Here is a 14,314-nt window from a genome sequence, read left to right as displayed (position 1 = left end):
GAGTCTAATTCCGATCCCTAAAAACCTGTCTGATGTCTGGCTAAGAAAAACCTGATATACCTGTCCCTGTTTGTACACAATCGTATGCACACTCAGCCTCTCATAGGCACTTCCAAGTGTGTACATCCATTCCACATTCCACCCACTTCAATATAAAATGCAAACAACAAGTACCCACAACACATAGTTTTTACGAGGTTTGATAATTTGCCTACATCCCTGGAGTAGTGCCTGTAAAGCCTTCGTACCTACTCAATACACTACTTTTGACTGCACCCATAGTCGGGAGCACCCACACCCAATTTTCTCAAGCCGAAGCTGAGATGGTACTCGCAGTGCCAGTACAATGTGTAGCACCTACTACACGGGAGTACCCACTCCCAATGCTTAGCACCCACTAAGCACTCAATAAAGAATATAGTAAATTTGGGCTTATATCAATACCCTACAGTTAAGCCTTGCCTAGCAAATACATCCACAACTAACTCTAACATACATACATGCATATAATGTTAATCAAAGGTTAGAGCATCTCACAACCAATTGCCTGGGATGATTGAAAACTTGTACTGACAAGTTTGGTGCTCACACCTTCTCTCCTTGGCTTCTTACTCTTCAAAGCAAACACATCCTTGCTTTCTTCTCTTCCTCCTTGGCTTTGAGTTAATGTATCATTAACACACCTCAACCACCTCTTTTACCTCTTTAATGGCCTAAGAATATTTATCATCAAGTATTCATGTTCATTCAAGTACCAACAAAGAGAGGAAAGATTCTCTTGCCAAAACCGTAGCCTTTCTTTACTCAAAACTCATTTTTCTTACTTTCACAATGTAGGTTTTGAAGAAACGAAGAAGTAGCAACTTGGTTCACCCAAATCCGAGTTAAAATGAAGGAGATATGACCATTTGAAGTTGGAGCAATGAGATAGCCTGAAATAAAATCTTCGTAGGAGTGGGTGGCGTAGGCTACGCCAGAGGCGCACGCAACAGGGGCGCAAATCTGGCTGTAGATCTCATCAAAGAGAATCTCTTAATCTAGACCGTCCGATTAAAATAACATATAGTAAATCTTAGCTATAAGATTTGAATAAGGGAGTCATACTGACATCAGTGGTCAGTAATCACTTTTTGTTGTCGATTTTTTATTGGTTATTTTTCCGGATTTTAAGGGAGCTTGTCTCCCACTCACAAAAGTGGAAGGCTTATCGACCATTGGATCTGAATCCTTCAAGATGACTTTAATCAGATCTCATGAGATCCTTAAGATCGGAATCTTTTTTATACCTTCTATGCACGCGCGAAACACCACAACATACCTTGATAAAGTGTAGCGCCAGTGCATCAAGGCTTATGCACTTAACCAATCAAATCCCACGCGCAAGCATCTATCTCATCCATGTTAGCACAAAATCTTAGCAGCCTTTGGATGGGCATCAAGCCTACGTGGTCGAATCTGGACCATCCATTTCACTTCCCTTTACTCCTCTATATTATAATCAAGCCCCTGCCTTCATATATTTCAGTGCTTAAAGACCTCCTGCGACTCAGACCTTCAAAATCTTGAAATTACACAAAAGCCCTTCAAATTTCAAAAATAAATTCCAAAAAATCCACCCAACACCGAGAGCAACTGATGAATTTTCGGTTTGGATTTTCGATCCAGCTTCACGTAAACACTTATAACTTTTTCATACGATATTCGATCGAGATGAAACAAAGTGCGTTGAAACCGTGACTAGACACGCTATGACTTTCCAAAAGACTCGATCATCTGACTCAGCCATGTAAAAAGACCAAAATACCCCTAGACCTTTCCAATGATGCATCTTTCTCATACGGAATCGAAACGTGATGAAATCAGAACCGTTGGAAAAATTGAATTTTGTCATATCGTTACATGGAGAACACATCCTTTAAAAATTTCATCAATAATGTTGAAACTGCCCTTGACTACCAAAAATTTTGTAACTTCTATGGTATCGAAATGTGATAAAATCAGATGCACTGGACTAGATAAATTATAATCTATCTTTTTCATGAAGAAACAATCTTCCAAAAATATTATTTTCACTATCGAAAATGCCCCCGAGCGTAAATAGGCTAATATTGTCAGTTTTGACCCAAAAACCTGCACCACATACTAAAGATGTATCAAATCATTCCATGCATACCAAGCGGCTCTGTTATCTCATCGATGGCACTGAACACTATTATGTCATCATTTTCATCCACGTCACCCAAACTGGCCATGTCATCACTGCCACGTGGTCGGGTTACCAACAAGGACAACCATAAAACAACACTGCCTTGGTCAAGCAGTCCACAATTACCCAAATGGCATCCATACCCTTCTGTGTATGGGGTAGGCCTATGACGAAGTCCATAGTAATATTCTCCAATTTTCACTCCGGAATAGGTAGGGACTGTAATAACCCATGGGGCCTCTGTCTCTCAACCTTGACTTGCTGGCATGTGAGGCATCTAAACGCATGTGTGGCCACATCATTCTTCATTCCTTTCCACCAGTAGGAGCCCTTGAGGTCCTTGTATATTTTAGTGCTGTCGGGGTGAATGGAGTACGGAGAGCTATGTGTCTCTCTCAAAACTGTCTCTCAGATCACCATCACGGGGCACACACAATCTCCCTTTAAACTTAAGAATCCTGCTTTCAGTCACAGAGAAATCCGGGTCTTTTTGGGTTCCTTCCTGGAATTCTGCTATCAGCCTCTGCAATTCTGCATCAGTAACCTAAGCTACAGTTATCCTATCCACCAGACTAGGTTGTACCACCAATGCCGATAGTGACAAAGTGACAGCCTCTACTAATAGTTCTAAGTTTAGTTTCCTGGCCTTCTCTAGGAGATACTCATTGGTGGTGAGTGATGCAAGAGTCAGTGACTGGGATTTTGACTAAGTGCATCAGTTACCACATTGGCCTTTCCTGAGTGATAGTGGATAGTACAATCATAATCCTTCATTAGCTCTAACCAACGCCTCTGTCTCATGTTGAGCTCTTTTTGGGTGAAGAAGTACATGAGGCTCTTATAGTCACTGAAGATCTCACCCCTCTCACTATACAGGTAGTGTCTCCAAATTTTTAGTGCAAAATTCCTAGCTGCCAACTCCAAATCATAGGTGGGGTACTGCTTCTCATAATCCTTCAACTGATGGGATGCATAAGCAATGACTTTCCCGTGCTGCATCAATACATAACCCAATCCCAGCTTAGAGGCATCACTATACACAACAATACCAAATGTACCGGTCAGAATAGTCAAAACTGGAGCTAATACCAACCTTTGCCTTAGCTCCATGAAGCATTTCTCACAAGCATCAGACCACTCAAATTTTACCCCCTTTCGTGTGGTCGGGTCATTAGAGTAGCAATGAGAGAAGTTCTCGATAAACCTCCTGTAGTATCTGGCCAATCCCAAGAAACTACGTATGTCTCCCACACTCTTGAGAGTCTCCCATTCTAGAACTACCTTCACCTTGCCTGGGTCAACCTCTATCCCTTTGGCTGAAACAATGTGGCTTAGGAATGCCACCTGTGATAGTCAAAACTCGCACTTGCTGAATTTGGCATAGAGTTACTTCTCTCTCAGCCATTGCAGTACTAACCTCAGGTGAACAGCATGTTCCTCTGCACCCTTGGAGTAGACCAAAATGTCATCAATGAATATTATCACAAACTTATCTAAGACATCCTAGAATACCCGGTTCATCAAATCCATAAATGTAGCCGGTGCATTGGTCAACCCAAATGACATTACCAAGAATTTATAATGTCTATACCTTGATCTGAAGGTTGTCTTACTGACATCACTATCCTTGATCCTGAGCTGGTGGTGGCCCGATCTAAGGTCGATCTTGGAGAACACCTTGGCACCCTGCAACTAATCAAATAAATCATCTATCCTAGGAAAAGGATACCGATTCTTGATGGTTAGATTATTAAGCTCCCAGTAATCGATACACAATCTCATACTTCCGTCTTTCTTCTTGACGAACAACACCGGTGCTCCCCATGGAGACACGATAGGTCTAATGAATCCCTTCTTCAGAAGGTCTTGAAGTTGCACCTGTAATTCTTTCAACTCTGTGGGGGCCATAAGGTAAGGGGCCTTTAACACTGGTGCTGAGCCGGGGGAGTAGGTCTATAGCAAATTCTATTTCTTGGTCTGGGGGCAAACCTATCAAGTCATCCAGGAATACATCGAGAAATTCCCTCACCACATCAAGCTCAGTCAATGGCCTAATCTTTATCTAAATATCCATCACAGATGCTAAGTAGCCTTGACATCCCTTATCCAATAGCTTCTTCATCTGGAGCGTGATATGATAGCTTTCTTGGGTTTCTTCGGCTTATCCCCTTGGAACACAAACTCATCATCATCACGGGGTCTAAAAAAGATAGTCTTCTCTACACATAGCACACTGGCTCTGTATGCGGACAAACAGTCCATTCCTAAAATCATATCAAAGTCAATCATATCCAACTCGATCAAGTGAGCATTCAACTCATGATCACCTATGGTCACTGGGCAGGGTTCATAAACATAGTTCGAACCCAATACACCTCTTGTAGGGGTGCTCACAGCCAAGCATTGAGTCAGTCCCGTAGGTGGAATTCTCATCTTCTTCGCAAACGTCGATGACACGAATGAATGCGAGGCTCTTGAGTCAAATAACATATGTCCAGGCAATAATGATATCAATAATGTACCTGTCACTACACCAGGTGCAGCCTCAGCATCTTGTGCAATCATAGCAAACACTCTGCCCTGTGGTCTCTAGCCCTGAGGGGTTGCACTGGTCTAGGGGTTGAATATGTATGCTGGGGCCTAGGTGGTATAGTGTAGGGTGCATCACCTCGCCTTCGGTGGGGGCATGTCCTTGCCATATGGCTCGGCTAATCATAATGAAAGCATCTCAAGCTCGATCTCAAAGACTGAGATCCAACACTAGATCGGGAGCGCTGGGAAGTCTGACTAGTATCAGGCCTGCTAAATTGTACTAGAGTTGGGTTGACATAAGGCACTCAGAAAGGTTTGCTACCTCCCCTAGAGTCAGTAGATCCCATTAGCCTCTTTCCAGTTCCTTGCTGGGCCATGAAGTTGTCTCTATGCCAATCTTTAATGAATTTGGCCACTTGGACAACCTCAGCATAGGTTTGCAGTTTCAACCCTACAATGGTTGACCCAATACCTGGCCTCAACCCTTTCTCAAACTTCTTTGCTTTAGCTCTATCCCCTCTGAGATGCTCATGAGCAAAATGGAATAGCTCCTCGAAGCAATGCTGATACTCGAGCACAGACCGAGAACCTTGAACCAACTGAGAGAACTCACTCTCTCTCCTATCCCAGAAGCTTTCCAAAAAATAGTTCTCAAAGAAAGCCCCTTTGAAGTTTGCCCCAGTGGGGTTCGGGTTACTAGCCCTCAGAATTGGCTCGGTGGCACTCCACCAATCATCCGCTTCATTCTGTAATTGATAGCCCGAACATAAAATTTTTTGCTCATCAATGCATCCCATCAATCTAAAAACCTTCTCCATTCTACTAATCCATCTTGATGGATACAATGGGTCTTGGCCCACCTTTGAGAAGCATGGGGGCCTAAGCCGTTGAAACTTCATCATTTTCATCAAGTCTGTTCAGCCCTCTACATGGGCCTGGGCTTAATCCAGCATCGAGTCTTACACCTGCCCATGTACTTGTGGCCCACCAGATGTTTGAAGGGTAACCGATCTAGAGGGTATTAGAATGGGTGCCGGTGGAGTAGGAGGTGTGGATGGTGCACTACAGGCTTCCATTACCGCTTGGATCCTATTATCGATCCTGGCCATAAACTGATTTTTCCTTTCTTCCACTTCTCCCATCATATTATTCATGATGGATGCCACATCCGGGCTATAAGCACAAGTGGAGCCAGAGGTGCATTACGGGGTCTATCCCGATTTCGTGTAGGGGAAGCAGGAGGCAATGGGCTTGATTGGGATCGGAATTGGGTGTTCCAGCGTAACAAGATTTCTGTGGAGGAATCCAATTAGTGCACATGCATAAACAAGGTTGCATGTAAATGGGAACACACGCATGCATGAAGAGATATATTTTACATCCCAGAGGGGCTATAATTGGAGATTCCATTCTTTCTGGTACAGAAGTTTCTATAAAAATGGAAATGCCCTACCTTTGAGTGCGGTTTGAACCATTGATTTACGTAATTGGAAGTAACCAATTAGGTTTACGATGAAACCTAGAAATCGATCACTGATCCAATTTGAGTACCTCTACGGGATAGACCTATGGGTCCTACATGTATACAACAGTCAAGATTTAGGTTAGGGCATGCATAAGGGGGTCCACATGTATTAGGATCTGATCGTACATGTATCCCAAAGAGGCACACCATCAAAGGAACCAAAATAAAATCTTAAATTTGAAAAATAACATGATTTATTTTCCAAAAGAGTCCACCGGAAACAGTGGTCACATCACCGAAAATATGGTTTAGTCCATAGAAAATATCAATGGTATTTCCGGTGGGCAAAATAGAGGGCAACAATCAAATTTCTACTTCACCGAAAACAGGCACCGGAAGCATGCCCAGTGTTTCTGGTGGCACCTAATCGGCTATAAATAGGCTCAGGTTTGGGTTTCATTGTACAAAACCCTATTTTCACTTGTGGAAAAGGTATGAAAATGGACAAGGAGGACTTTGCAACCCATTCCCTACCTTCCTCTCGCTATTTCGCAATCGATCGACGCCACATTCGCACCAAATGTATGTTCCTCCTCTCTGTAACCTAGTTTTTGTGATTTTCTTCTCTGTGAGCTTTACATTCAGCCATTGAACCTAGTTTTTCATTCTTAATCCTTAGGAATCATATTGCATGATGTCTGGACACCATGTACGTACCCGACGTGCAGTCGAACAAGAGGAGTAAGACGCCGCTGCTCAATTCAACCCCATCTTGTTCCGCTTTGTGGCTGAGTGAGACCGTTGGGAACTCTTTGAGTGCCACAATGTGGACCCAAGAGTCTATGTGAGGACCAATGACTTCCGTGCATTCCATCTCTGACAACAGTTTGACGAGGTTAGGTGGTACCGTATCTTAAAACCCAACAAGTCTACTACCCCACACTGGTCAGGTTGTTCTACTCTAACTTGCAATACGTGAACCAGGGTACTGAAGAGATGCGGATCACCTCCTATGTGAAGGGGGTGGAGATCTCCTTTGACATGGGGCAGTTGGCCAATATTCTGATGGTCAGTAATGCCAACGACCTAGTGTACTGCACGCCTTGGACTCTGACATATGAATTTCAAAGTCCCGATACCTTTTAGGAGATCAATGACATGTTGACTAAGGAAGCCAAGGGATGGAACCGTTCAGTCAACTATTTTACTACTCCAAAAGTTGTCTGCCGTGCGATTCAGCTGAATGTCCTTCCCACTTACGGACATTATGATGAGGTACCTGCTCTGCAAACCTATATGACATATTGTGTGTACATGGGGGCATAGATACGTCTCCTCTATCTCCTTATGTGGACCATGGTACTTCGGTCTGAAGGAGTGGATAGCCGATCGGAAAGCCTATGCTACGGAAGGATACTCACTGACATCTTCCGCCGCTTTGGCGTGGACTTGGAGGGAGAGGTACGCTTGGGTGAAGAAGTCATAGACTTCAACCAAGATTCCCTGAGGAAGATGACCATAGATCTACAGGAGGTGACTCCTATTCTAGGAAAGGGTCAGCAGCCTATGGAGGTAGAGGGTGGTGGTGCCAGTGATGTTGGTGGGGGTGTTGGTGGTGCAGAAGGAGAATCTCCGGGGATTGGTGGGGCTCCACCACCTGATCTCCAGGCTATGGGTTCTATGGCTTCCTCTACTTCTTGGGGCACTAGGGGTGTGAGACCTTACAGTCTCAATGATGCTATGGCTCACCTAGACACCACCACATCTTTGATAAGGAGTATAGATGGCCGCCTTAATAACATAGACAGGACCTATTGTCTTATGGACAATATAGTGGCCTCCCTAAAGACACAGATGCAGGCTATAGTCTTCTATATGGGTATTCTGATGCCACCTCCAGGAACGTATGGTTTGAACCAGACTCAGGGATAGGGATAGAACCAGCAGCAAAAGTGGCAAGAGCAGCAAGAGTAGTGGCATGTTTGCCACTGTAGCTTTTAGGATTTATTTGAGTTGATGTTTTAGGTTTAGTTGAACTTTTACATTATGTCATTTGCTTCAGTTGTTTAATTTCCTAGACTTAGGCTAGTTAGGATTTCCTGCTTTCAGTACTTTATTTTTTATTTCTTATGAAAGTGTAAGATGTGTATTCAAGTTCTCTATTATAATGAAATGGCTTTAACACATATACTTGTCTCCTAATTGTGCAAATTTCTATTATTGTTGTCTTGAGATTTTTATTTAATCCTAATTTCTCCAAAATCATGGTTTGGCTGAGACTGTGAGTTAAGGCAGAGTATCACGCTCTGATACCATAGCTGTCACACCCCACTCCCAGTAAACCAAACTTACCATTAAGAATACCGGCGGTGTGAGTAAGACACATACTTGTCTTACAAACCTACCATGATCTCTAATAGCAGTACCTTAACATTTTCACAATCTCACATCACAAACCAACACAAGTATTAGAATCAAAGTACAATAGCGAAATTATAAATAAAATGGGGAACCGTCTAACGATAATATAATAAAAATAACCAAGTTATTCTGTTACAATCCTTCAAGACTTACATATATTAAATTTAAAACATAATATTCACAAACCTGTATCAACAAAATCAAAAATACGCCAAACACATCACGGCGCCGCGTATGCACAAAAGTCATAAGCACAGTCCTGGCCATGCTCCTCCACTTCTAGCATCCGTCAGTTGCTCACTCCATACTCAGGTCCGGAGGAAAAAGAGTCACTATCCACAGGCACGACCATCCCTACATCATCATCTAAAAAGGGTTGTATGCGTGGGGTGAGCTTTCCAACTCGCTCAGTGAGGGGTGGGGTCAAGCACATCCAAGCAAAACAATAATAGTAATAATTCATGATGCATGATTGTGGAAATTAAACACATAGTCCATGATGCTCGTGATGTAATTCATTTATTTATTATCCACTTAATAATACAACAAAGTCTAGTAAATGCTACTACTGTGCATTAAGTTGTATCCTTCGTCTCGGAACCGCCATCGACTACGCAAGGATACAAACCCTAGTCATGATTAGAAGCCTGTCGGTCCCCGTATGCGTCCATGGGTGACCCAACAAACCCTTGATAACTCTCTCCTGGTAGTCACAGTACCGGTAACACATCAGCCATGCCGAACAGGTTCCCGCCTTCAACAATAATCGCATCGTACCGTGGGTGTGGAATTTCGAAAAGGCTCATCGAACATACCACAATGGGTTATCCAGCACCTCAACCCCTGTTGGCAAGGGTTCGTAGCATAGGGAGTGATACCTAACCACATATATTCTACATGCCTTCATAGTGATACAGTTAGTATAAATTACACGATACCGATAAGACCTCGGCCACAAAGTGTAATCCATCTCCAAATACAGTCCCGAGTACACGATACCAGAGAGTCCTTGGTCACAAAGTGAAACTTGAGACCATTTACCTAATCTGGCATGCATATCATAGTTAAGTATGGACTACACGACACCGGTACTAATCATCGGCCATGAAGCGCATCCATTTTCAAATGCAGTCCTGGGGTACACAATACCAGAGAGACCTTGGCCACAAAGTATAACCCACGACTACAACTAACTCTAATGCACACAATCAATGCATAAATACAACATACATACAGCAATCACGGCACCGGTATCACCTTGGCCACGTCAGATTCCGTCTCACACACACAACCAAACACACGGCGATCACGGTACGGTACCACCTCAGCCACATCGGATCCCATCATACTTCTCCATACAATTCATATCATAATCGTAAATGACAAATGTAACATATCATCGCATTTGAGCAATTACAATTAAACATATAATTCTAAGCATGTGAGAAATTTAATAATAATAAACATTTCTAAAAATAAATACAGTCCATCCCTCACCTATTTTATGATCGGGTGTGTTCGGGTTCAAGTACAGCCACTGATTGATCAATTCAATTCTGGCTTCAGGGTACGTGCGCGTCACTGTCCTAGACACAAAGGAATCGTACATCAGTACGTGTTGGAAACATTGGAAGGGACCCACACAGGTCACCCTCAAAGGGTATAGACATTGTTCCTAAGTGATAGTAATGTCACCGGAAACAACCACCGGAAATAGGGCATTTCCACCAAAAATATCAGTCCTATTTCCAATGGAGGTGACAGAGAGCACATAAGGCTCCATGTCCACTGGAAATATGCCACCAGAAATAGACCCAGTGGATCCGGTGGGCTGTTTCCAGTGGTGATTCAGGGTAGTCCAACTAATTTGGGGTTTTCCAGCTTAGGCCCGATTGTCAAGAATTGTTCCGTGAAGTTTGTAGGGGATGTTCCTAGCATCATTCTAAGCCAAGAAAATTCCGATTCCATTGATCTGTTTGGGAGATACGTCGATCGAACGATCAAACCCTAGTTAGTCTTTTGGCATTACATGCTGCCGGAGCTCACCGGGCTTGGTTCGAGCTAGGCAACAACACCGAGAGGGTAGAATACGCATCCTACAACCTTAACATGGTTTGTACACAAAGATTCCATCCATACCTAGTTTTTTCTAGGTTAAAATGAAGCGAGAATGGTATGGAAGGTTGTACTTACCTCTGGCAACAAGGTGACAGCCGGCACCAAGGTAGGCCTCCAATCTTGTCCTTCTTCCTCTTCTTCTTCCTTCCTTTCCTCTTTCTCTCCTCTCCTACATTGGGCACAAGGGAAATGAGGATTCATTTCCTCATTTCCCAACTTACAACTTAAGTGGGCCTTAGGGTCTATTTGGTTTGGACCTCTTTTGAACCAATTAGGTTAAAATGAAATTCGGGGCACGAGGACTCACACATTTAAGTCCATAAAGTGCTCACATCATGAGAAAAATGTGAAGAATGATTTGGGATCATCCAGAGTCAATTACGATACGAGTGATGGGAACCGCGGGCATCGAAACCTCGATAGAAGCCTGTCAACCCATCGGAAACAGGCACCAGATCCAGGCCCAAATTGCTTCGGTAGCTTGTTTCTAGTGGCCAAGACAGCTTGTTATCCATGGTTGGCCTCCCACGGGTGGTTACCCTTGGACATGTTCAAGGCTATTCGATAATTTTGATGCGTGCCAGAATTCAAGTGTGGGGAGTCGAGTCACTTACCATCTGGGATCGGAAGGTATGAATCCCCTCTAGTTAGATAGGCATGTGATGTACAAACATGTGGGGTCATCTTTACCACTTCGGCAATGCACAACCGCAAGCCAAAACCCAGTCATACTTTTGATCTCCGATCCGAGGCCTGTCACAATAGTTCAAATTAGACTGGATTAGGGCACGGGTGTAACAAATAAGACCTTGAGATTCTGCCCTATTGAGGAAAGAGCTGAAAGCTTGGGGCAAAGAACAAATATGGATGGGGAAAGGGGATCGCCCTGGTGAATTCCCCGATATGGGGAGACAATCTCTCTAACTGCACCATTAATAAGAAGCCCATAGGACACTGAGGTGATGCAGGACATAATCATGGAGACCCAACGATCACAAAATCCCATGAGAAGAAGCACACTTTCTACAAAAGGCCATTCTAAGCGATCATAAGCCTTGACCATGTTGAGTTTTAGTGCAACAAATCTCTTCTTTCCTTTCCTTTTCTTCTTTATATAGTGGAAAGCTTCGTGAGCAAGGAGAATATTATATGAGACAACCCGATTAGGAGTAAAGGCAGATTGCGATGGGGAGATAATACGATCAAGAAATCCTTTGAGGGTAGCAAAATTTTTTGTAATGATCTTCACCACAACATTACAGAGATTGATTGGCTTATAATGATCCACTTTTTCTAGTTGCAGCACCTGAAGAATCAGGCTGACATTAGTCTTATTCAAATGTGGGGGCAGGATGCCTGTGTTGAAGAACTCTTGCACAAATGGGAAAATATCATAATTTACAACCACCCAATTCCTTTGAAGAAAGGCTGGTGGCAGTCCATCTAGCCCTGGGGACTTAAGAGGGGCCATTGCCATAATTGCATTTTTCACTTCATCCATCTCAAGGGCTCTATATAATGATTAATTCATTTGGTCATCCACAACCTGACTATTAGTTTCCAAAACAGAAAACAGAACTTCTTCATCCAAGCCTTCGGAATTGAAGATTGATTGATAACGATTGATCACGTCTTTGAAAATTTCACTCTCACATTAAGACCATTCTCCCGAGTTAAGTTGCAACCGAAGAATCTTGTTACGGTGTTGACGTTGAAGGGTGGTGGGGTGAAAGAATCTAGTATTGCGGTCTTCGTTCTTCAACCAAAGCACACACGATTTCTGTTGCCACATCATCTCTTCCCTCTCTAGCTCCACTTTCAATAGGTTCTCTACTTCCATTTCCCTTTCTTGTGACTCAAGCAAAGGGTGACTTTAAAGAAATTTGAGCTCACGAAGATAACCATCATTTTTTCGCTGCACATTTCCGAAAACTTCTTTATTCCATTTGGAAAAAACCACTTTGCAATTGTGAGATTTTTTATGGAGAATATCAGCAACAAAGCCAATGGGGGGAATAGACCAAGCATTAGCAACCATGTTCTTATATTTAGGGTGGGAAAACCACATACTTTCAAATCTGAATGGTTTAACACCAGAGCTCCTTCCACCTTCAGTATCTAACACAAGTGGGAGATGATCGAAACCTTTCAAGGAATGGACAAGAACAATTGCTTCAACTAAGGTCCTTCTCCAAGCTTGGTTTGATAGCACCCTATCCAATTTAATGCAAATATTTGCAGCCCCTTGTCATTGGTTATTCCAGGTGAAGGAAGGGCCATGGGTCCTGATGAGGGTATTTCTCCCCCACCTCAGCACAGGCAAGGAGCATCCTGGGCAATGCTACTAGTACCTTATTTGGCCGTGCTACCACCTCGGCCCTCCATCAGTCCGAGCTTCCACCTCGGCCCTCATTGGGCAGTGCTGCTGTCACACCCCGTTCACACTGAACCGGAGCGGTGACCGAGTTAACACCGGTTAACCCAAACCTGCCAGGATCATCAGATACTGTATTCCACCACAGCATACACACACTAACATAAGTTCATCAAATCAGCGGAAGACTAAGTTTTACCTGTGAATAAATCCCATATACTTGATACCCAAATTGTGATACAATAATTATATACATTTGGGCCCGAACGCATGATATATACACAAAAAGAATATGATTCAAATACCAAGTATATACAGGAAATCATCAAAAACCATCAGAGTACACAGCTCGGCTCGGTTTCAAGGCTGGAGCTCAGCTCGGCATCAGGGGTTGTGCCCAGCTCGGCATCACAAGAAGAGCTCAGCTCGGCCTCAGAACTGCTGTCCCGCAGCACAGCTCTCGCACGAGCAGTCTACGTCGTGCTCAAACTCCTCAGGGGTCCACCAGTCCTCTTCAGGAAACTCGATTGTGGGACCCATCCCATGCTCCTCAGATGTATGACCTGTAAAATCATCTAAAAAGGGGGTGCACACGTGGGATGAGCTCACTAGCTCAGTAAGTAGAGAGATGGACCACACAGCAGTCCACACATCACAACACATCATATGCACTACATGCCATGCTATACATTTTAAATCACATCCACCTAAGTAACATTACTAAGTCTTTGGTTTTAGTGCTACTACAACCACAGTGCACGTATACTCCGGGTACGAGCCGCGAACTCCCTCCCGCGATATGCCCATAGGGCTATCGGAGAAGGCCCACCGTGAGTACTAGGAAAAGTAAAGACAATGCCATCCACCGGCTCTCAACAGAAATGTAAATGACTGAAAATAAAGGTGCTGACTCCAGCAATTTAAAAGCAGTACGATTGGCCCTCTTGAATGTACCACCGGGGTTACCGACTGTCCTACATGACTCGCCGGGCGTAATGCCTAACCGCCACAGTGTCCGACAACCGCGACCCCTGCTTCCCCCAAATGGCAACCCAACACCTTAACCCCTGTTGGGAAGGGTCGTAGCACGGGATGGTGAAATCCTAATACCGCATGCTCCTATATGCAGTACGATTGCATAGTGCCACCGTGTCCCATTCCAGGGGCCACCAATGCATTCGTTTCCAAGCCGACTACT

The sequence above is a fragment of the Macadamia integrifolia genome, chromosome 13, assembly GCF_013358625.1.
Source record: "Macadamia integrifolia cultivar HAES 741 chromosome 13, SCU_Mint_v3, whole genome shotgun sequence".
NCBI classification, from domain to species: Eukaryota; Viridiplantae; Streptophyta; class Magnoliopsida; order Proteales; family Proteaceae; genus Macadamia; species Macadamia integrifolia.
The sequence above is the reverse complement of the archived record's forward strand: the minus strand, read 5'-3'. Positions refer to the sequence as shown.